The sequence below is a fragment of the Paramisgurnus dabryanus genome, chromosome 23 (assembly GCF_030506205.2).
Source record: "Paramisgurnus dabryanus chromosome 23, PD_genome_1.1, whole genome shotgun sequence".
Taxonomy (NCBI): Eukaryota; Metazoa; Chordata; class Actinopteri; order Cypriniformes; family Cobitidae; genus Paramisgurnus; species Paramisgurnus dabryanus.
Window position 1 is genome coordinate 25,178,189 of NC_133359.1, and position 24,655 is coordinate 25,202,843.

Below are 24,655 nucleotides of genomic sequence, written 5' to 3' on the forward strand. Positions count from 1 at the left end.
CACTCACCCCAGCCATGTTCTCGTTAGAGCGATCTCCTGCACCTGTGTGTTGATTGTCTCGCTCCAGCTGTTCAACATTACATCACCTCCATAAATACTCACCTGACTTTCTGTTCCTCGCCAGATCCTCACTTTGTGTTGGCTCCCGTGTTGTTTGGTTTTTCCGTGTGTCTTGGATTACGTTTTCAGTTGGATGTTGTTTGTTGTCGTCTTCACTTGGATTTACCCGTGTTCAGTCTGGATATCACCACTGCTCACCACTCCATTTCCGACGCACTCAAAGGACAACATCTGCCACCGTAGTCACGCCACCATTGCCCACAACACCGGATTGAGCCACTTCCGCATTGACTTTCAATACTCTCTCTTTGTTTACATTTCAATAAACATTGTTTTTTACCTGCATTTGCTTCCGCGCATTTCGTGTCATTACATGAACTCACTGAATCAAAGAAGGTACATTTGCACATGACAATACAACTTTTTTGTTTACTTGTTCTGTATTTGTAAAGCATGCTTATAGTTTGATATGATTTTAATGGGTCAATTCTATGTACAGCTTCAAAAAAAAGAACTCGAGGATGCTTGTTACGCACTGGGTGTGTCATCAGAGAGGTCCATTGCAGATCTGCTCAACAGGCTCCAGGAACTCTTAAACTTTAAAGAAGTATTCAAACCTTTTTTTGAAGCTACAGAAAGCTGCTATTTTTTGTTATTAAAATATATGTGGAACAACATAACAATTCAGGTAATATTTTTTATTCTTTAGGTGGTGCCCTTCAATTCTCTTGTGTCCATGGTGTAGTGTACTATGTAAATATCCTGTTCTGGACAGGACAGAGTCAGCAAGAGACCATACAGACGGGCTAAGTTTCCAACAATTTCAAACATGCTACATATCTGATTGCTGGACAGGTTGCTCGGCACACAAACAACCAGCTGCTTTTTCAACCCCGTGATGGAAGACTATGTGCCCCTACTTCAGAAAATATTAAGCTGGCAATCAACAGGTTGATTTGCAGTGGGTAAATAAGATCAGGTTGCCCTTACCACTGGAAAAAAAGCTGGATAGTGACAGAATGGCAGCAAGACACCCAACTACAGAGACACGTGACAGATTCTCTCTGTATGATAGGTTCCATCAAAAAAATCACCGACGTCCAGAGGAGAAGTTGAGAAGTCTAAACCTCTGCCCCACCCTTAAAACAGAGGTGAACTCAGCTGTTGCAGAGCAGTTTAATCGTGAACTGTCTGCTGTAAGATACTCATTGTGCCAAATGAACGAGGCTCAGTTTAACCTCTCGACGCGCACTAGCTCGCGGACGGAAGGACGTCAGTTTTTTTTAATGCTGCTAACAATATATATATAGCCTACTGTGTACAAACAACAATAATAATAACACTAATATACATGGTTTAAAAGGTCTAAGGGTTTAGCGTCAGTGTATGGTGTCCGTTTTGAGATTAAATTGCTCTAGTATCATAAATATAGTATTTTATTACAGAAGTCCAGATAACAACATGCATAATATAAACTGACTCCTTACCTTTGTGCTGGTATAAGGAACGCGAATCGAATCCAGTCTGTTTCAGATGTGTGAATAACCCATAAAAACTCTCCAACAAAGTACATCCAATGACCAGTTTTGTCCACAAATGCGTATAATCCGTGAAATATGGATATATTTTCCATTGTTTACATCAGATTTCAGATGCACGTCTTGTAATAGATTATAATATACAATCTGAGGACTATTTACATCGTAACACTTGTATATGAGAGCACACTCGCGTTCAAAACCAGCGCTCAAACATGATTGTACAAGTAGGCGGGAGTATAATACATAATATCCAAACAGCGCTGTCTAATATCGTGACGTCATCTGACTCGCGCGTTCCTCCAATGACTTCATGGAAAATATTGATAGACAGAACGTGTAGCCAATTAGAACACGAATTCAACGATCTTTGTGTGAAGCTTTATTTCCTGGTGTGGATACGGCATTTTATACGCTTATATAATGATAAACAATAAAAAGAACGAACGTGTATGCATGTAAACAAAAGACTTTTATTTTGTGGCTGACTGGCACTTAGAAAAGGCACTAGTCTTACAAAAACTCTTGCAAGAACCTCATTTTTGGGTCTATTGACTTCAAACGTGAAATATAACTTCTTTAGACTTGTGGCTTTGGCCTCATTGCATTTATAGGTTTCACACATATATTTATCATTAAGATTTTTAGTGTTAAAAAAGATGTTATGCAAAAAAAATTTTATTACAATGTACTTCAGCCTCGTTAACTTTTTTTTTATTAATCTTAAAATAATTTTGAAACATGGAAAACGAAGCTCAAAGTGTCTTCTATCTAATGATACCACAGTTATGCTTATACTATAAATGGTTTATTAAAAACAGCCCTTTTAGTGAAAGTAGGTATTTTCATGGTTTCGGGCCAGAATGGGGGTGCTTTTCAAGAGGTTAAACAAACTGTTAGTGTTAATTTAATTGCACAAGGATAGAATTAACAATTAAGAAGGATTTTAAGGCTGAAATTGAGGCTGTGTGCAACATAAACATGTCCGTTGGCCTGCATGGGATGCTGGGACTGCACTCTCTTGGTAGGTTTATTATTACATAATGAAAATAATTTAATAATTGTGCAAAAATGTACCATAGCTTACAACTCTATGGGGTGGTTTCCCGGACAGGGCTTATCCTAGACCCAGACTAAAATGCATGTTTGAGCTGCTTTAATTCAAAAACGTTGTGCCGCGTTCATAGCAAAACACGCAACATTGTTTTTTATGAGCGTCGCATTGTTTACGCAGAGACGTGAGCTCACGCACATGGACGCCATATGTGTTTTTAAAGTTCATACGCGCTTACAGAAACGCATTAAAACAACAGAAGCTAGACGATCAGGCAATGGGCATCTGAAAACAGTCATCTGAAAACAGCTTTTTATAAAACTAATCACTGCCGATGTTTATCTGAGATGTTCTGAATTTAGTTTATCTACATGATAGTTTATCTGAATGTAGTGCTATCCGTGATATTTACCCAACAGTTATGTATGTAAGGGTATTTCTGTAGACAATTTATGCTAACAGCTGTTTATAACTCTCTTACAGGTCCGCATCCCTCTCATCAGTACAAAACTATGAAGTGGAAAAACATATTCACACTAGTGATGAGCGAGTCACCCGAAACTCGGATCATTTAACCCGATCCCTAAAATGACTCGAGAACCATGAGTCCTTAGTGACCATTAACCCGAGTCAGTTGAGTCCTCTCAGATTTTGCATTAAAAATGAGAAATTGTATCAAACACAAAGCTCTTCAAATGTTTACAACAGAATTACAACAAATAACTCTACATAAGCTGCCATAGGTTCTATAACTTGCAACAACGAGTTAATTTACATCACCAAATGTCGACTGGGGGTACCGAGTGAATCAAAAGCTGCTATTCCGGATCATTATTTCTTGCAGCTCCGAGTCCGAGTACAAAGAGATGCGTGCGCGCGACAATGAGTTGGTCGGCGGCTCAGGGATTCACACAGAGAGTGACTCAACTCATGGAGCTTGAATCCTGGGCTAGGAGAAACAAGCCTTGCTCGTGTTGTTAACCCACTGACTCATGTAGGCTAATCTGTTGAAATATTTGACTGGCACAATGTTTTGGGTAGAAGCTGCAAATGTTTAACATTTTTAAATACGAGGACTGCTGCAGCAGTGCTGCTGGAAAGATCCGCCACCGACGGACGTACACGGCTCCTCTTGTTGACTGAGTCACTCAGAGTAACGTGAGTGGTTCACTCACAGGACCCGTGCAGGAGCGGGCGAGCGGCTCTGTCTGGGACTCACTCACAAGATTAACCGAAGCCTATCGTGGATCTTTTAAGTCAATCTGAAACAGGACACGTTCCTCTCACGTCCAAGTCAACCAAGCCTGACATCTTCTAAATGTGGTGTTGATATATTTGTCGTTATGAAATGAAACTAAACACACCAAACTTTTACAATTATGTTATTGATAATGTTACCACGGGCATGCATGTTTTTTACGAGTTCCTCAGGTCACATAAGCCCTTTTTTATGAGCAGAGGAGTCATAAACTCGTAGCTGCACGCGTGATCCGAGTTGCTTGGTTGGCATTAGAATGACTTAGCGATTGGAATTGGGAGATTTTGACCAAGTGACTCAAGTGACTCGCACAACCCGGATCATATTAGTGAGTGACTCAGAATAACCCGAATCCTTAAAAAGATCCGGGTTGACCATCACTAATTCACACTTTTTGGACATAAAGTTATATGGTACCCAGACAGCACACGTACGTCTGCCCGACGTCGGCTCAAGAGCGTACGTCGGCCTCCTTATCTGAAACATCTAATAAGTATCGGCCAGGCATCGGCCAAATCTTCAGTCAAGTCAACGGTATTTCCCGCTCATCAAGCTTGTCTGTTACGTCGGCTTTGGGTCGGATAACTATACCGGAGGCCGATGCCGCGCTTCTCTCTGTTGGTGCGTGCCCAGTTACTCCTCCCTTTGCAACCCACCAGAGCAAAGGCGACATCATGGGTGTATCAAGTATGTACAAGAACTAAGTAAATGATAATAAGTGGAGAAAAATGGAATCCGTTAAGTAAATGTAAATGTTTTAATATAATATACAAGTAAAAATAAATAAAATAGCAGCGCTTTCTTTGCTTTTAATGACACACAGCTGCTAAGTTCCATTATTCCGAAGCAGGAGGGGGCAGTAATGTACATACGCTGGTTGCCAGCCGCCGTTAATACTCAAGTAAGTTAGAGAAAAGACAACTCGGGAAAGTGAGGACAAATAAGTGATTATTGGCTTGTTTTACACGTATCATTGTTTTGTGTTCCCCTCCTTCGTAAAAAAACAGACAATTCCACGTCAACTCGAACACGCAAAACCCCGGTATGATGCATTGTCATGAGCATGCCAAACCAACAGATGGCGATATATTCCTTAACCCAGAGAAGCCACTACAGTCTCGTCTTGCCATGAACAAGGAAAAAATGCGGGAGCTGACTTCGCAGACGTACGTGGCTCAGGTAAGTTTTCGACAAAAATCTTATATTAAAAGTCTTAAAAGTTAGTATAAGGCACTCCGTCTACTACAGTACAGCTAATAAAGTCATGCGTTTGTGGTACTAGCAGCGCTATTCAGATTTGAGGCATTTTTGCTAAAATGTTTGTGTATTATTTAATAGAGATTATAATTTCCATTATTTTTAGTTGTTCTAAAATGTTTCTGTAAAACAATACGTGTCAGCTTGTTGTTATGTAGAGTCTGACAGACTAGAGGTAATGTTAACGTGAGGACAGAAAGGTCATTTCTCGTCTAATTTTTTATGCTATGAAAAAAACATGGTACTTGAAATCAATCTGAATACCTTTCACTTGTTCAGTATTGTGTTTTTGTTGCTATATAAACGATGAACTTAATAGGCAGATGGCCATTGCTTTTCTGAACAGCAGTTGGAAGTATTCTGAGGTAATTTACATTTTAGGAAAAATATGAGGATGATTATCGATGATTATATAATTGAGTTCAATAAGATAGTAATTTGGGTTGTTTCATTTCATTTTGAGTGTTTGTTTGATGTTTAAATGATCAACATAATATTATGGTTAATTGTTCTGTCCCGTTTGTTAGAAAAGCTTTTGCAAATATCTTGTCTGAGGTAAATTGTCATTTTAAACACATTTAGTGAGTGTGAATAATATGCTTTTTGTCTCTATATATATGTATGATGCTCTGGCAGTTTTAGTTACTGTATAAAGTGTATTATTATGATCTCTATGATAGTTTGAGTGCTTACAATGGCAGCAAATTTAAAAACAACACAAACAAGAGATGTTTACATTGGCATTATATGTAAGTTAGTTCAGCTTCTTTGACAACCATTTTGTTATGCACACAGTGCAATCTGATTTACGTTATTGTATATCAGATGTATGAAATGTACAGTGATTTAATGAACAGGTGTTTCATATCATAGTCATTTGCCATAGGCTACTGTGGATTTTAAACACATCAAGGGCTGGAAATGACTGAATAAATTTCTTGCCTTTTTCCTTAGCTAATATTTCCCTCATATATGTTTCCTCTCTTCTTGTGTGTTAACAGGTCATTGGCACTGCTGTGTAAGTATTTTACTAACAGACACCTCAAGACATTTTAGTGTGTGTAACTGGACATCATTTATGTAAATCTGTAATATTCAATTGTTATGTTTTATGTCTTTGCAAAACAGATCACAACATCATTTGCTGTAAGTTGTTTTTAACCAGCTGTTACTCACTTATAACTGATTACCCCCCCTATGTTGGGATCACCGGGGCCTCCATCGCCCGGCATGTACACGCTACATTAGGTGTAGGCAAGACGCACACTCACTGCTTCCCTGGTGCTTGTGTTCTCAATGTTTCTGTGCAGGTGCCTGGGATAATGAAGACAATTTGGGTTGTCGTGTTACACGCCAGGTGAACAACATCAGAGTGCGGCAGTCAGAGATCCTAAAGAAGGACTCCATATGTTTACTCGAGACAGTACGCCGTACATCTCTTACGACGAGGTTATTTGTTTCAGGACCGCTTTCCCGATACTGACAAGGACATTTAAGGTTCAGTGGACAACTTGCTTTCAATGAATGGTTAATGTCTGTAGCCCTTTTCACTCACATATTATGGAAAAAATACAGAGTACACATCCGGGAGTTGTTTGGGATTATTTGATTTTGGTTAATTCACGCTGCCAATAGTTTTCTGGATTTGTTTGTGCTTTCACACACATGCCATAAAGACATGACATATTTAAAGTCTTGCACTTGGTAGGTTTTTTTGTAGTATCTGTAGTTTGCTTATCCGTGATTTCTCTCTCGAGAAACCACACGTGTATTTTTTTGTTTAATAAGATCATAAAGGAGTGCGTTACACCAGTGCTTCCCACCAGTGCTTCCCAATCCTGGTCCTCGAGCACCCTCTCCCAAAAATTTTTAGTTGTCTCCTTATTTAACTCATCAGCTTGTTAGGGAGACATGTTTACCATTTTGGAAGGAGGCTGATAACTTGAATCAGGTGTTTTAAATAAGTTTTTGGGAGGGGGTGCTCGAGGACCAGGATTGGGAAGCACTGCGTTACACGCTGTTTTGTTATGCTGGTGAATGTTCATAGCTGATAGTGACGAGCCCCCTGATTTCTTCTTCAGTCCAGTTTGCAGATATTTCTCATTGTGAATGTTAATCTGCCATGTCAAAGGGGAAAAGACTATATTTTTGTCGTGATGACACAATATTTATGTTGACTAATTATCGACGTTGAAATTGACACCGCCGATTCTATCGACCAAACACAACAGCTCTAAGTCTAGCATACACATAATTGCATTCACTAACCTTTGCCTCAGGTTATAAATAACTTAATAATCACAACTATCCACTACCTAAAAAGCTATGAACAGCAGTCATGCAAATTTTCTCAATTTGCTTTTCTATTTCTACTAGCAATTATGTGAGCTGCAGTCTGGATCCTGCCTCTGTCAGATCACCTAACACAAATGGAAAGATGACATCGACCCTTGCAAGGACTTCAGACGATCCCAGCACTGGACTACATACAGTGGTAATCATGTGCGTTTCATGTTTAACTTTATGCCTGTTGGAGATCATTTCATCTTCCCCTCGCTTAAATGTTTACATTAACAGACTTTTTTTACCAGGGGTGCCCAAACTTGTGCATGTCACTGTACTGATATATACTATACAAATAATGTAAGTTGAATTTACGTATTTGAAACACATTAAACTAAGCACTACACTGCAATGTTGTTTTTAACGTTTGTGCATAATATATTATTTTTTGTCTTTTTCATTCATTAGATTTTCAGTAGTCTGTGTCAAATTTTATTTCAAGGTAAGATAGCTTTACATGTTTTTTATTGTGCTTTAGTGATCACACAGGCCCTGTTTATGTTCTTAACCGGCATGAGTTTATTTATTGTGATATACACAAAACAAGATATTTTGATAAATCATGTTAAGTACACAGCTGCTCATTTACTTCAATAAAATGTCTTTTTCCTATTATGGAAGTCAATGGGTACCATCAACTGTATGATTGACATCATTTATCAGATTAAAGAATTTTTGGCAAGTTTATAACAACATGAAGGTGAGTAAATGATACAATTATCATTTTTACGTAAACTTTTAGCTTTGAAGGATTATTTACTCAACCCCATGTCATCCAAGATGTTTGTCTTTCTTTCTTTAGCCAAACACAATTAGAGTTATATTAAATACTGTCCTGGCCAGTGGCAGCTCATGACTGCTCTTCTGAGGGGTGCGAATTCAAAATAAGTGTTCAGAGTGTCATGTGTGTTGCTCGTGTTTTCAAAAATATGTGTTTGTTGCTTCATGTAAACCATGTGCATCACGTGTCTTGTCAAAAGAAGTGCCTGCTGCACACGCGTCAAAACCTTTTATGATAAAAGAGATGCTCACGTTCACAAAATACACACAACACATTCACTTAACATTAAACTCTGATTACACATGAGATAATGCAGGTATCTTTTATCATAAACCCTTCAGACGTGTGTGCAGCAGGCACTTATTTTGACATGACACGTGATTCACATGCGACACGCCTAACACATATCTTAAAATGACGAACCACACACATAACGGGCTACATACATGTTGGGATGAGCTTCGCATTGCATTGTGCGCCCTCGGAAAATAAGTCCTTGTCCGCCACTGGTCCTGGTTCTTCAATGCTTAATAATGGCATTGACTGGGCATCAATGTTTTGAAGTTCCAAAAGTGCATCCATTCATCATTAAAGTGATCCATATATAACCCAGTGGTTCTTCTGATGCAAAATGATAGGCTTATGAGAAAAACTTTATATTTTAAGCTTTAAGCGAGTTACGATGCATACGTTATGTAAACAGACTACAACAACTCAATCGCATTGTTTCTCACGTGTCTCTACTGCGTTTCATCACAATTCATATTACGACTAGTCATGAGATGCATAACATCCAATGCGATAACACGTGCTGCCATATTTAAATTGTCTTTTTAACTTTGTAAATGTCTTGTCTCTATCACAAAAAGCAATAAATATGAATAGTTTTTCTCACAAACGTATTGTTTCGCTTCAGAAGACATTTATTAATCCACTGGTTACATATGGATTACTTTAATGATGGATGGATATACTTTTAAGCTTTGAAAAACATTGATCCCAGTCAATGACATTATAAAGCAAAAATATAAATACAATATATAAATGTAAAGAACCAGGAAATTATTTAATATAACTCTGATTGTGTTCTGTTAAAAAAGTAATAGATAACTTCTTGGATGACATGAATTTAAATAATCAGTCAATTTTCATTTTGGTGGGAGGAGTAATCCTTTAACTCATTTGAGTCATCAGACAGTCATCTTGTTGCTTTGACTGAATTCATTTACAGATCAAAATCCCTGGTGGTAAATCAACACTGCTCAGTCTTATCTATTTGAGTACACTGACGATCCTGAAGGTGTGTTTAACATTAATAAAATAATAAAGTAATGCATAAAGTGATAATTGAACATTACTGATGATGTGTGCTGTTAACAAGCAGAAGGGTTAAGATAAACTAAAACAAAGACGTCAAAGCAACAAGATGACTTTGTTCAGACAACTCAACCCTTTTAAAATGTCTTTTATTTAACAGTGCATTTTATCCTTTATCTTAGACAAAGCAGGCCATGTTAACTTCATTTAATACATTCTGGAACAAATCTGGGTCCACTTATCATTTCTACTTACAAATGAACATTTCTGTTCTGCTCCGTTTACAGTGTTTGGGTGAGATCTAGACCGAGGACTAAGGCGTATACTAGGACAGAACTAAGTGTTGTAGCCCACAGGTGAGACAAACTTTGCAACTTGGTATCTGTTAGACACGATACATTGAAGAAGGGCCCATTCATATTATACTTAAACTTGGTCCAGGACCATTAGATTTTTGGTTCATTCACACTGCCAATGATTTTCCGGAATCTGTGTTTATGCCATAAAGACACATGATGGGTTTAAAGTCCTGCACTTGATAGGTTTTATCCACAGTGTCTGAAGGTTTGTTATTATTGATTATATCTCTCTGCAGAAGACTGGATTTTTGTTTATGATAAGACTATAATGGAATGCGTGATGCGCTGTTCTAGTATGCCCATGAATTAACCCAATTTCAAAGTGGATATTTGAAACTCCCTGAACTCTGTCCTAGTCCAGTTTGCAGACATTTCTCATCGTGAATGTAAATGTTCATTTAAACCCCCGTTTTAAAGAGCTGAATGGTATATCTTGTTGCGATGACGCACATGTATTTTGTTTAATATAAGCTCATGTGAGCGCCTGATGCGCTAGAACTGTTATGCTGCTAAATGATCTCTGCTTCAGTGTGGATAGTGACGAGCTCCCTGATCTCTGCTTCGGTCCAGTTTGCCGACCTTTGTAAAACCCTTGTTTTAAAGAGCTGAACCATAACTTCAAAACTACGCTATTGTTTCTGCTTCTCATTCACAAAGAGGGCTTTCCAGGTATCTTAGAGTAATGTTACTAGGTCCTCTTTCCTGGAACAATCCCAGAACATCTACGACACATGTTTGCATTCACACAGATGCCTCTCTGCCAATTTTACGGATATTTTCTGGGACCAAAGTGCTGTGTGAATAAGGTTATACTTTACTCGATTACACGAACACTGATGCAAGCACTTGTTCAACACAGTTTGGTGGTAAGCAAGTGGGTGACTGTTATCTTTAGATATCTCTAACAATAAAATGTATAATTTTCAAGACATTTGCATTAATTCCTCCTATAGCACTCATTTTAAGTATAGCTGTAGCTGAGGATGCAAAGAAGAATTAACACTGTTTATAATGCACAGCCAGACATTCAGGAATGCAACAACACAGTAGATCAGATGCTTTATATGCTTACATAAAGTACTGTATGCTTTGTGGGTCCACTTTTTGATTATCTATCCAATATACACGATTGTTCATGTTTGCCATAGGCACCTAAATTTAAATATAAAAATGTGATCGTATGATTAATAATTTTTTGTTGGATGTTTACATTTAGGTGATCCTAAAACAACAAAGAGGAACCATGGAGAGGAAGAAGTGGTGTCCAGATGTTTAAAAGGCGGTGTTCGGGACAGGAAACGAAGGCAACAAAGAGGAACCTCTAAGGTTTAAAGGCACTGCTTGCAGAGACGAGTGCAGAAAACTAGACGGAAGACCTGTCGAGAATGTTTTATGATTAAATGTTTTTGTTATGTACATGCACATTATTATTTACAATATATTTCTAAGATACATAAATATGTGACCTTGTATATGAAATCCAGGCTACTGTCTTAACATCTTATGACATCTAAAGTTTGAATTTACTGATTTAACATTGAGTTCAGTCTTTGGCATGACCTTACTCAGTCAGTATTGAAGATGTCAAGATTAATTTTTCAGAGAATGTTTTCTGAATTGTGTAGGATGATTTTATGTAGAAAACAGTAAGTCACAAAGAAATACTTTGCTGGGTTTTCACAGGCCGTGTTTTTCCCATTTGTACAACATATGTGAATTATCTTGAGACTAAAACTTCTGAAATCCAAACTGTTATATTTTAGCATTTCAAATGCAGCCACCCTTTGCCTAGAATGTGAAATATATACCCTTGGGTTTTTTCAGTAATTTTTTGAGATCTCACCCTGAGATATTTTTAAAGAAATTTCCATGTATTATGGGCTTGAATTACTTGTTTATTTTATCATTTTGTCCAAGTAATTTGAAAAAAAAAAATTTTAAATTAAATTTTAGTTCTCAATTGAAATAAATGTATATGTTGAGACTATATTTTTGTCCACAAACGTAATTGAATCATATACCTTAAGAGTATATTATTTTGAAGGGTATAAGAAATATTTTAGTTAACGTTTACACAGTAGTATAGCAGTGTATAATAGTTACAGAATATGTAATTTATGTGTGACACATCTAAATATTCTGTTACTGATTTATCCAAGTTGTTTATGTGTTATATTTGTCAAATGAATAAATTTGCAACGGTTATTGACAGTGGTGTACTTGTTTTTAGTTATTATTGCAAAGAAGCACATTATTCTGAATAAATGTGAATGAATAAAGGTTTAAATTAATAAATAAATGCCCGGTAAAGCCCGTGCAGAGCGGCTGAAATTGCATCGTTTAAATATCGGCCCGAGGGCATTTGCGACGAGATGCCGACATCTAGACGACATCTTCCCAATGAGCAAACGCTCCCTGAGCGACATCTTGCCGATGGAACTTTGAAAGTCGGCACAACGTCGGCCAGATGTATGTGTGCTGTCTGGGTAACATGAGCCACATGAAGTTTACAGCTCTGTTGTTTATCAGTTTCTTAGTTTTTGAATAGGGTTTGTTTCCAAATAAACTGAAAATGTCCTACTGACCTTCATTTCTATTTTGATTATATTGTTAACTTCTTAATAAACCAAAAAGAAACATGTATATATTCCTTTTGTCCTCTACATTCTTTACTGTAGTTCCCTCTCACATTCCTGCCTAAAGGCTCATTATGCCAGTCTTCTGTTTCCTCAGCTGTCAATCAATCCTTCTCGCATATGGCCCCTCTAAACAAAAAGTGTCTTACAATTTCTAAATCAATATATTGTTTTATGTGAATGAGTAGGCAGAATGATTTTCACATAATTTTAAAGAAAAAACTCCAGACTACTAAATTCTGTTTAGAAAAGTCTTGTAAATAAATGTTTAGTATGGGTTTTGTGGACTTAAAATCAGTGACTTAAAAATTTGCTTTTTTAAAAACCACACATAAACATTATTCTCTCAACAGTACAAACATGTACATACATGTAGCTCATTTTATATTGTAGCCCAGTTTGTGCTGAATGCAATATTATGAGACACTTGCCATTATTATGTTTTAAAGGAACTGAAAAAAGACCAAATGTAAGAGCATGTTCCAACCTCTGCCAGTGTCCCAAAATGGTCGGACCTCAGAGGGTTAAAAACACCTTGTCCTGTTTAATTTGAACATATTCCGTTTACATTGTTTTGTCTTAAGATGCACACCTGTAGTGTTTTTTGTAATGTATGTAAGGCCTAGTCCTGGATTAAACTAAACCCTGTCCAGGAAACCGCTCCTATGTAATCCTGTTGACTGGTAACAGCTATTGTTTTTAAAGCTGCCATCGGCAACTCTGGAGGATTGAGCAGTTTCCAAATGTTTAGAACTTAATGCCCCTACCCCACTACCACCGAGCAACCTCCCATCAAGCTCGTCCTCGTCAGCGCGTGTGCACCAGTATTATTGTGAACGCATACTTAGATTACTTGCATAACACTCCGAAATACAATAAAAGGGTAGGGGGGATCTGTGGCGCGTGCAGGAACTGTGATTGACAGGCAGATTTTACACAGCCCTGCGCTGATTGGACTAAATGAACCAGCCGGCGCTGATTGGACCAAGTGAACCGGGAGCGATGGATTTTTGCAAAACAAATAACAGGCTCTAGGTGGAGCTAGAAGCGCTGGGTTTTTACTTAAACAGTCTAATTCAGGGGTGTCAAAACTCATTTTAGGCTGAGGGCCGGATGGTAAATAACGCCATGATGTGAGGGCCGGATAATTTTTTTAAACCTTAGTGTGCTGATAATTGTGTTAATATTAACTAAACAAACCAATTAATTAGTTTGTTCAGCAAGAAAACTAGAGAAACACAGCTCTGTGAAAACTACATTTCATAAGGTCACACTCATACTGTACATTATACACACAAATTTACATCTGTACAAAATCCACTGGCCTTAGGTTGAAAAGCCTTAATTTAACTTCTTTTGCATTATTCCTTAATGCCAAAATTATTTATAAATCATTCACTTTTCTTTGGAATATATTTGTAATGAGAACAGTCATGTAGAAAAATGAAAATGCTAGATTGGGAAGTGGCCCAAACCAAAAAGGGCACTAAGGGGGGTGGTACTATTATTTTGGTTTTAATAAAGTATTATAAATATGATGTGTTATATTACTAGCATGTGATTATAATGGGAAATATAATAACAAGAATTAAAGTGTGACAATCTGCTAAATATTCAATATGATATACCTGCTGGCTTGATGGAGCTTTGAATCCATGTTTGCGATGTTGAACTGCCTTTAGCAGCCTCTCTTTTCCTTCTCTGTCTTTATTTTGTGAAGGCATTGGTGTTTTTTGTATTTTTTTTCTACAAAGTGTGCCAACAACAGCAAATTTAGTGTTTATATTAACTTAGATCTGATCGGGAAGATTAAATCGATTAGACATGTATTGTAACGTTAATACTAAGAATGTGTATATTTTGTTGTTGTTTGCTTGCTAAGTTGTTAGCACTTTTAAAACACAGACAGCAAATCATTACCGGAAGAAATACATAAACAAACTTCCAAATTACTAATTCTGTTGTTTAACAACTGATTTAATGTAATTAATCTACCTGTTAATGCAACGAACTTTGGAAACTGTCGTCTTCGCTCTCCAGGCAGAGAGTGGACACAGAGATGCTGCGGAGCGGTCGGGAAAACACAAAGTGGATCATCGGAATAAGTGGATCTTTAGCGGAGCGGTAACAATAAAACAGCAAGAGTTTTGGGCACCGTGTTTAGTCTATGTTCCGCGTTTTGCTGCTTTCCGCAAGTCTCTCATATTAAAAACGAACTAGACACCCGCCTGAAAGGGTTTTTAAAATATGTATTTCATATTTAATAAATAATCATGCGGGCCGGATTGGACACCTTTGTGGGCCGTATGCGGCCCGTGGGCTGTATGTTTGACACCCCTGGTCTAATTTATGATGTTCTATTGGAGCATAGTGTTGGTTTCAGTGAATATGATCAAAAAATATGATCAAATAAGTTGCCAACCGCAGCTTAAATGAAAATTTATTTTGTTCTTTATTTTGTAGAAAAAAAACCTCCAGCCCAGTTCAGGAGCCAGTTTTAACATACAACCAGACAATACTGTTAAATCCTGATTTGCGGCACAGTTGTATGTGTTGATGATAATGAAAAGGTAATAAATCCAGATCAGTTCAATTTATCTGCTTGTCTTATAAATTAAGTAGGTTAACCGTTTCTATTTTGTTCTAATTTCTATAAGGAAAAATTAAATAAAATGTTCACTGGATGTCGTGATGAAAAACAACCACTTGCTTGTGTCTGGAGGCGGTATCCAGTGGCAGTAAAAGACATCCGCAGTGTTTGTCCACCAAAGTTGCTGGGAGACTCATCACTGAGAAAGCCATGGCTGACAGATGATGTAAGTGTAGATTAATTAGGGCCCGAGCACACCGGGGTGTGAGGACCCTATTGTTCTTCAAGGAGTTATTATTATTATTATTATTTTTCTTTTTCTTCTCCGACTTCAGCGGGACTTTAGAGGGCTTAAACATACTCGAAAACTCATGAAATTTTGCACAGATATCAAGAGTGATGAAAATTTACATGTGGTGTAGGCTTTAGAATTAGGCGTGGGAAAATGGCTCTATAGCGCCACCTACAAATTTTCAACCAAGCAGCCCTCGGACTGTGTTTGACGTACAATTATGAAATTCGGTACACTTCTGTAGCATGACAAGACCTACAAAAAAGTCTCTTGGAGCGAAGCCGTAAACCAAACAGGAAGTCAGCTATTCAGAGTTATTTTTGTGATTTGGGCGCAGTTTTTGTCATTTCCAGGCGTCATACTTTAACTAACTCCTCCTACAGTTTTCGTCGGATCATCTTCATTTTTGGTGAGTGTCATCTTAAGGCCTTTGTGATGCTAAATTGTGAAGGATTTGACTCTACGTAAAAATTTGTGTCGGTTCTGGCCCGACAAATTTTGATGTTTTCCAATGAAACAGGAAGTTGCTGGAACTCATGCATACAATGTCCGATCTGTCCCAAATTTCACATGATTGCTAAGAGTCCTGACCTGAACACATCTACATAACAATTTTCATTTATAGCCATAGCGCCACCAGCTGGCAACCTGAAGGAACATGTTTTAGCGCCACTTTCAAATATTGTATGAAGCAGCCCTTGGACTGTGTTTAACTTACATGTACGAATTTCGGTATGCTCATGTATTATTACAAGCCCTACAAAAAAGTCTCTTGGAGCAACGCCCTAAACCAAACAAGAAGTCAGCTATTTTGAATTATTTCTCAGATTTTGGCTCAGTTTTTCTCGTTTCCAGCAGTCAATCTTTAACTAACTCCTCCTACAGTTTTCGTCGGATCATCATCATATTTTGCGAGTCGCATCTTAAGGCCTTTGTGATGTTAAATTGCGAAGGACTTGATTCTATGTTAAAATTTGTGTCTGTTTCGGCCAGCCAAAATTTGATGTTTCGCTATGAAACAGGTTGCTGGAACTCAGGCATACAGTGTGCGATCTGTCCCAAACTTCACATGATTGCTAAGAGTCCTGACCTGAACACATCTACATGTCAATAGTCACTTATGGTTATAGCGCCACCAGCTGGCAACAGGAAGTGACATGTTTACAATGATTATGCAATGTCTGATCTGTCCCAAACTTCACATGATTAATAAGAGTCCTGTACTGAACACATCTACATGTCAATAGTCACTTATGGTTATAGCGCCACCAGCTGGCAACAGGAAGTGACATGTTTACACTGATTATGCAATGTCCGATCTTTCCCTAACTTCACATGATTAACAAGAGTCCTGGACTGAACACATCTACATGTCAATAGTCACTTATGGTTATAGCGCCACCAGCTGGCAACAGGAAGTGACATGTTTACAATGATTATGCAATGTCTGATCTGTCCCAAACTTCACATGATTAATAAGAGTCCTGGACTGAACACATCTACATGTCAATAGTCACTTATGGTTATAGCGCCACCAGCTGGCAACAGGAAGTGACATGTTTACACTGATTATGCAATGTCCGATCTTTCCCTAACTTCACATGATTAATAAGAGTCCTGGACTGAACACATCTACATGTCAATAGTCACCAGTGTTGGGCAAGTTAATGAAAATTAGTAATTAGTTACAGTTACTTCTTTTAAAAGTAACTGAATTACTGTACCAGTTACTGGATATCAAAAGTAATTAGTTACTTAGAAAAGTAACTTTTAAGTTACTTTTATGTCTGCTTTTTAAATGTAAATATGAACAGTACTGAACAGTCAGAACAAAGGTATGTTGTCCCGTTTAGATTTTTCATGTTCATTCTATATGCACTGTCAGCTATGATGAAGTGTAATTAATCATTGCGCCGCCAACTACGGTCCTGCGACATCAGATATGTCTTGTCTATTTTTTACAAAATAGAGTAACGCGAGTAACGAACTCATTTAAATTTCAGTAATTGTAATTGCGTTACTTGATTTAAAAAAATACTTCGTTACATGCTCGTTACTGCTAAAAGTAGTGGAGTTACAGTTACAGTTACTTTGTAACGCGTTACTCCCATCACTGATAGTCACTTATGATGCCAATAGTCAGTTATGGTCATAGCGCCACCAGCTGGTAACAGCAACATGTTTACAATGATAATGCAATGTCAGATTTGTCCCAAACTTCACATGATTGATAAGAGTCCTGGACTGAACACATCTACGTGCCAATATTTACGTGTAGTCACTCATACTCACTCACACTCGCTCACTCACTCTCTTTCTCTCTCTCTCTCTCTCTCTCATGCTATCTTACACAATGCTACCTCGCTGTCATTTGTAATTAGCAACCGGAAATGTGGCACATTATACTACACTTTTAAATGGTTCACCTATGTTTACATGCTTAAATGCCTATTTACTACTGTTCCCTTTAATTCTTATGCCACGGCGTGGCGGTGTCATGTGTGCGAGGGCCCTTCCATCACTGCTTGCAGTTTTAATTATTATTTCTTTTGTAATTATTAACGTGAAATCAATAAATCTGTATTGTGTCTGTACAGCAGGAATGTTGGCTGTTTACTTTTTAACGATACAAATGAGTAATTCCTCCCTCTATTACATTTACTATCTTTCAAGAGTTACTAAAAAATAAATGCAACATTTGCTGTTATAATGTGGCTCTTTGCAGGCGCGCTGGAAGCTGTTTCATTTGAGGGGGCTGAGAGCTGGTTTGGAAAATGTGTGACGTCATTATGTTGTCACTGGCGACCAGACAGTTGTATATATTAGCCATTAACTCTTTTAATGCCAGCGTTTAAAATAAAGTTGCCAGCCAGCACCAGCATTTTTCATTATTTTCACAAACGTTTAATGCCTTCCAGAAAAAGTTATTCTTAAAATATATAAACAAACAATATATCAAATGAAAGAACAGACCCTCTGCTGTCAAACAAAAAAAAAGTTTAATCATACCTTCATTGGTTCTCTTTTTGTCCCCTCTCAAATAACTCAAAAACACCCAATTTTGAGCAAAAAGCTGAGATAATTCAATTTTTGTGAAGGACTTTTGATAGAGATCAGATGCAAAGCGATCTTTAAAGAAACACTATGTAGTTTTTTTACCTTTAAATAATGTCTCTAAAATTATTTCAGTGATAGAACAACTTTTAACTGGACAAATTGTACTGTTGCTGCAACCTGAGCAGCCTCCTAGCTGCTACAAGCACACTCTGAAAGTGGTGGTGGAGGGTAGGAAACACAGCCCCACCCCTCCCCCTGCCTGCAGAAGAGTGTCTGATACCAAGCACTGTTGCGCTTTTCAACCACATGGGGGAGCTGTAAATCATTTTTACATGAAAACTACATAGTGTTGCTTTAAAATATACACAGAGTTCTTTCTCTTTCACGTGAGGCACTACTTCCGGGTTGTATAAGTTGCGCCACCTGGTGGATAATAGTGGTATTGCGGAAAGCCGGAAATTCTCGTCATTGGCAGGGAAGCGTTTTCTCTTAATTGACGAGTTATCTAGTCAATGGCGCAGAAAGAGTTAACCATCACTTTCCCGTCAAAAATCACAGACGGCCCCACCGCCCCAGATTATTGTTGTTTAAAATTAATTACTTGTCAAAACCATAAGAAGAAAAATTTAATATAAAGGGTTGTTGTATTTTTAAAATGCAATATTAAATGTCAAAATTTGAATTCAAAAAGTATTTAGAACATCCTACCCCAAAAATCAAATACTGATATATTTTCAGATTTTTGTTTATGACTTTTTGCATTAACTAAAATTGAAAAACGCGATTAATAGCCATTTCACATTCAGACTTCTTTGGCAGAGATCGCAGTGCTTTGCCTAATGAATGTAATGAACATCATCATTCTACGCATTTTGTAATTTTTTTTCACGATTTCTTCAGCAAGCAAAAACCGAGACACTAGTTCGGCTATGTGCAATAGGAGCACACTTCTACCCTAAATAACCTAAAATTTGGTTACAGGCTGCTTTTGCCATAATAACTTGAAGAAGTACTGTATTCCATCATGTAAGCAACAGGTGTTCAAGGTGTTTGCTTTACTGTTGTTAACATACGCATCGTCTATTCTTGGGCTATGGTTAGAAGTCTATTACACTTTCACTGACAACCCAAATTTTGCCTTTTTGCATTTTAGCCTAAAAATGCTTGCTGGGAAGATGGTGAACGTGGAAGACAGATACACGTTTTTATAATTAACGGCTATTTTCAATGAACATGCAGTGTTGCAGTCAGAAACAATTTACTTGTTTTAGAGTCAGCCTGTGTGCTTCTGTCATTCCAACAATAAGTTATGGTTATGACACAGTTATTTAAATGCATCAACATTCACAACGAGAAATGTCAGCAGTCTGGACTATAAGTGAACAAGAAGGATTGTGTGAAAATGACTATACGTTACTGCAGTAGGCTATAACAAAGATCTCCGTCTGAAACAATAAAAACTTAGTTTGTTATAGCCTTATATATATATATATATATATATATATAATATTCACAAGTCATGCTCTAAAACAATAAAATTGCCATGAACACTGACTGCTTGTTCATTGAAAATAGCCGTTAAATATAAACACCCTCCCTTTCATTTTCTGTATTCATCAGCCTTCAGTTAGTCAAAAACACAAAATCACAAATCAATATGGACAATTTAAAAGTTTCAATCTTGTAGATGTTCAGTCTTGCGAGTTATAATCTATGCGCTTTAATAGAAATGTGTAACAATAGTAAAAGGCAGATATTGGGCCAGAGGACCAGCATCACATACATTTACAAATCATAATGAATATAATGTAATGTTTACATGTGTTACACACCCTTCCTTTAAGTATAGGGCAGGGGTGTCGCATGATGATTTATACAGTTTTATTAAATATTAAATACATATTTTAAAAACCCTTTTAGGCGGGTGTCTAGTTCGTTTTTAATATGAGAGACTTGCGGAAAGCAGCAAAACACGGAACATAGAGTAAACATGGTGCCCAAAAATCTTGCCGTTTTATTGTTACCGCTCCGCTAAAGATCCACCGATTCTGGTAATCCACTTCGTGTTTTCCCGCCCGCTCCGCAGCATCTCTGTGTCCACTCTCTGCCTGGAGAGCGAAGACGACAGTTTCCGAAGTTCGTTGCATTAACAGGTAGATTCATTACATTAAATCAGTTGTTAAACCGCAGAATTAGTAATTTGTAAGTATGTTTATGTATTTCTTCCGGTAATGATTTGCTGTCAGTGTTCTAAAAGTGCTAACAACTTAGCAAGCAAACAACAACAAAATATCCACATTCTTATTAACGTTACAATGCTTGTCTAATCGATTTAATGTTCTCGATCAGATCTAAGTTAATATAAACACTAAATTTGCTGTTGTTGGCACACTTTGTAGACAAAAAATACAAAAAACACCAATGCCTTCACAAAATAACGACAGAGAACGGAAAGAGAGGCTTTTAGCAGCAGTTCAACATTGCAAACATGGGTTCAAAGCTCCATCAAGCCAGCAGGTATATCATATTGAATATTTAGCAGATTGTCACACTTTAATTCATATTATATTTCCCATTATAATCACTTGTCTAAGTTGATGCTAGTAATATAACACATCATATTTATAATACTTTATTAAAACCATAATAATAGTACCACCCCCCATAGTGCCATTTTTGGTTTGGGCCACTGCCCCATCTAGCATTTTCTAAATGACTGTTCTCATTACAAATATATTCCAAAGAAAAGTGAATGGTTTATAAATAATTTTGGCATTAAGGCAAAAGAAGTTAAATTAAAGCTTTTCAACCTAAGGCCAGTGGGTTTTGTTCAGATGTAAATTTGTGTGTATAATATACAGTATGAGTGTGACCTTATGAAATGTAGTTTTCACAGAGCTGTGTGTTTCTCTGGTTTTCTTGCTAAACACACTAATTAATTGGTTTGTTGGTAACACTTTATTTCGATAGTCCACTTTAGACATTTTACTAATTATAAGTAACTTTGCAACTACATATCAACTACCAATCTTTAGAGAATTAGTAGACTGTCTGCTTAATATCTACTAACACTTTATTGTGATGATATCTCAACAGACATTCAACTGACTATAAGTATCTTTTCAGGTGCATGTCAACTTATTCCACTAACCCAAACCTCTTCCCTAACCCCAACACTTACAGTCTACTAATACTCTAATGACAGTTAGTTGACGTATAGTTGCAAATTATTAAAAGGTAGTTGGCATGTAGTTGCAAAGTTATTTATAGTTAGTAAAATGTCTAAAGTGGACTATCAAAATAAAGTGTAACCGGTTTGTTTAATTAATTTTAACACAATTATCAGCACACTAAGGTTAAAAAAAATTATCCGGCCCGCACTTCATGGCGTTATTTACCATCCGGCCCTCAGCCTAAAATGAGTTTGACACCCCTGGTCTAGGGGAAGGAGGGGTTGTAACAATTAAATAATAAACTAAAATAATAATAATAATAATAATAATGAACCTAAATGGCTGACGGTCACATCAATCCCCTGATCCAGAAGAAGAAACAGCACAACAAAATTAACCAACAAACTTTGTTTATTTGTTGATGTTAAATAATCATAAAGTAGGCAAACCTTCAGGAGAGGGCAAGGCCAACATAACAAACAAAACAGGTCTAACTATTAAAATAATGTCTAAATCAGAGGTCCCCAACCACCGGGTCGCGACCCAGTACTGGGTCGTGGACAAATTGCCACCGGGTCGCAAGAACGTCCCGAAAAAATGTGTATAATAGCCACGTAATAGCTTAATCGGGTATTTTGTACTGTAAGAGCCGACTTCAAATAACATCAATCATTTCCACTTTTGAACAGAGCCGCGCTCTCTCTCTTTTTCTCCGCCTCTCTCTCTCTACCAGCGCATCAGCGATCACATTGCTGTCATTAGAGTTTGAGCATACAGTACTTTTAAAACACAATCGATTAAAGAATTGCGGAGGTATGACTTTATGAATCATTTGCAAATGTACGTCGCAATGATGTACATATGCGGAGACGTTCAAATATGTGACAGCCCAAATGACTGAAAAGTAATTATTTTATTCTTCTTTAAAACAACTTCAGAATTATCCATCGATCGTAGCACCATGATCAAAATAAACTATTAGGCTAATAATATTTTAACAGCTACACTTTTAACGTAAATGTGAAAGGAACCTAAACTTGTCAATCATCATTAATCATGGTAAACGTGAGTCTCCGTGCCTCTGCGCCCATGCAGCCGCAATTCTTCTGTTATCTCTCCTCCTTCACTGCATTTTTCTTCTCTTCTGTTACTTGGAAATGGGTCTCGAGCCCGACCAAGATTCGAGCTGCCTTCGAGAACAGCAAGCCAAGTTCGTTTAGGTTCCATTAATTATTAAGAGTAAATGGGCAGGCAAACTAGTAAAAACAATGAAAGTAAAAAACAATCTGCCAAAATATGGTTTTACAAGTCTATAGAAAATATACTATAGCCTAAATAAAGCAATTATTAATTTTCCTAATGCATGGTTGTTATCTTTACTTCTGTTTAAAACCAATTGTTCGAAAAGGAGGATTTTCAGCACGTTTGAACAGCAACTCAGCGAAACTCAGCACAAAGAGTGAGCGCGTTGCTGTCAGCACTCAAACTTCTTCTTCTTTCCTTTTTAATGGTGGATGGCAAACAACTTTTGGAAGCATTACCGCCACCTACCGAAATGGAGTGTGGGTCTGGATATGTTTAACACTAGCTTAAAAAAATAAATAATAATAAATAAATAAATAAACACACACACATACACATACACAGGACCTACTCTATATTCTCCTAATCAGACCAGTTTCTTCCAAAAAATGAAACAAATACCTAAAACAAACTTCACTTGATCTTTTCTGAAGAATTACTTTTATTTTTAAAAGTTCACTTTCTATCTCCATCTCTTGAATTAATTGCTGTTTCTCCTGATTAAACTTAATACAATGTTCTATAACATGTTCTACAGTCTCATCAGCATCACAAACACTACATTTTCCATCAGCATGCTTTTTTAAAAGAAATAAAGAACTAGCCAAACCAGTGTGTCCAAACCTCATCCTAGAGATAATGTTTTCTTCATGAGTAGATCTATTAGTTGGTCTTGCTCCGCCCACAAACTTTTGGATACTGTAATATTTTCTACCAGAAATAGCATTATCCCATTCACTTAATGTTATCCTTTATACTTTGATTTGATTATGGTTTTAATTTCAGATTTACTATGACTTATATTCATTGTAATTTCGAGAGATTCACATGCCTCCTTTGCATTCTTATCAGCTAATTCATTCCCCCGCACCCCTAAATGCGCTGGAACCCATAGAAAACTGACACTTATTTCAGAATTTAATAATCTACTAATCAATTGTACAATTTCTAAAACAATGTCTTGTCTGGATTGAGACATGGCATTTTGGATACTCATCAATGGAGATACTGAATCTGAAGCAACCACAACCCCATTCCTAGGTAGCACTCAAACTTTGTTTTACTGCCCTCTTATGTTGGTTTGCCGTTCACTCACTGATGTCCTTCAGCTGGAGCCCAATTAGCAACCTGCTACACACAGAGAGTGAGAGAAAGACAGAGAGAGAGAGAGAGAGAGAAAAAAAACACACATGCCCAATAGGTGTCACAATAAACCCCAAATTATATATAATAAATACATCCACAGAGGATGTTACAGCCCCACCACAAAGAGTGCAGTTAAGATATATAAAAAAATAAATAAAGTCCAAATAGTCACTACACACACACACACACGCGCACACGCACACACACACACACACACACACACACACACACACACACACACACACACACACACACACACACACACTATAATGGACAATACATTTCATTTGAACCTTCTCATGCTCTAGAAAGAGCATCTGCCATTACATTTTCTACTCCCTTCTTGTGCTTGATATCCAAGTTGTACTCCTGTAAACCAAGAGACCATCACAGCAATCTCTGGTTAGCACCAGACATACGAGAGAGAAAAACAAGAGGGTTGTGATCAGTATAAGACCCCGTTTACGCGAAGGAAAGACGCAGATATTTCCC

At 37.3% G+C, this 24,655-nt stretch overlaps 1 long non-coding RNA gene across 7 annotated transcripts; it reads left to right on the plus strand.

The window, feature by feature from the left end:
* The first annotated feature begins 4,330 nt into the window (after positions 1 to 4,330).
* LOC135780976 (uncharacterized) lies at positions 4,331 to 11,900 on the plus strand. Of its 7 annotated transcripts, none has more exons than XR_012335875.1 (9): positions 4,331 to 5,089; positions 6,169 to 6,185; positions 6,296 to 6,313; positions 6,478 to 6,664; positions 7,544 to 7,669; positions 7,759 to 7,810; positions 7,919 to 9,591; positions 9,896 to 9,964; positions 11,184 to 11,900. It is a non-coding gene; the product is annotated as an uncharacterized lncRNA (long non-coding RNA). The 7 variants fall into 7 exon arrangements; XR_012335876.1 differs by lacking the exons at positions 9,896 to 9,964; positions 11,184 to 11,900 and having other exon boundaries at positions 4,331 to 4,597; positions 4,734 to 4,811; positions 4,918 to 5,089; positions 7,919 to 9,888; XR_012335878.1 differs by lacking the exons at positions 9,896 to 9,964; positions 11,184 to 11,900 and adding an exon at positions 5,487 to 5,532 and having other exon boundaries at positions 7,919 to 9,888.
* The last annotated feature ends 12,755 nt before the right edge of the window (positions 11,901 to 24,655 follow it).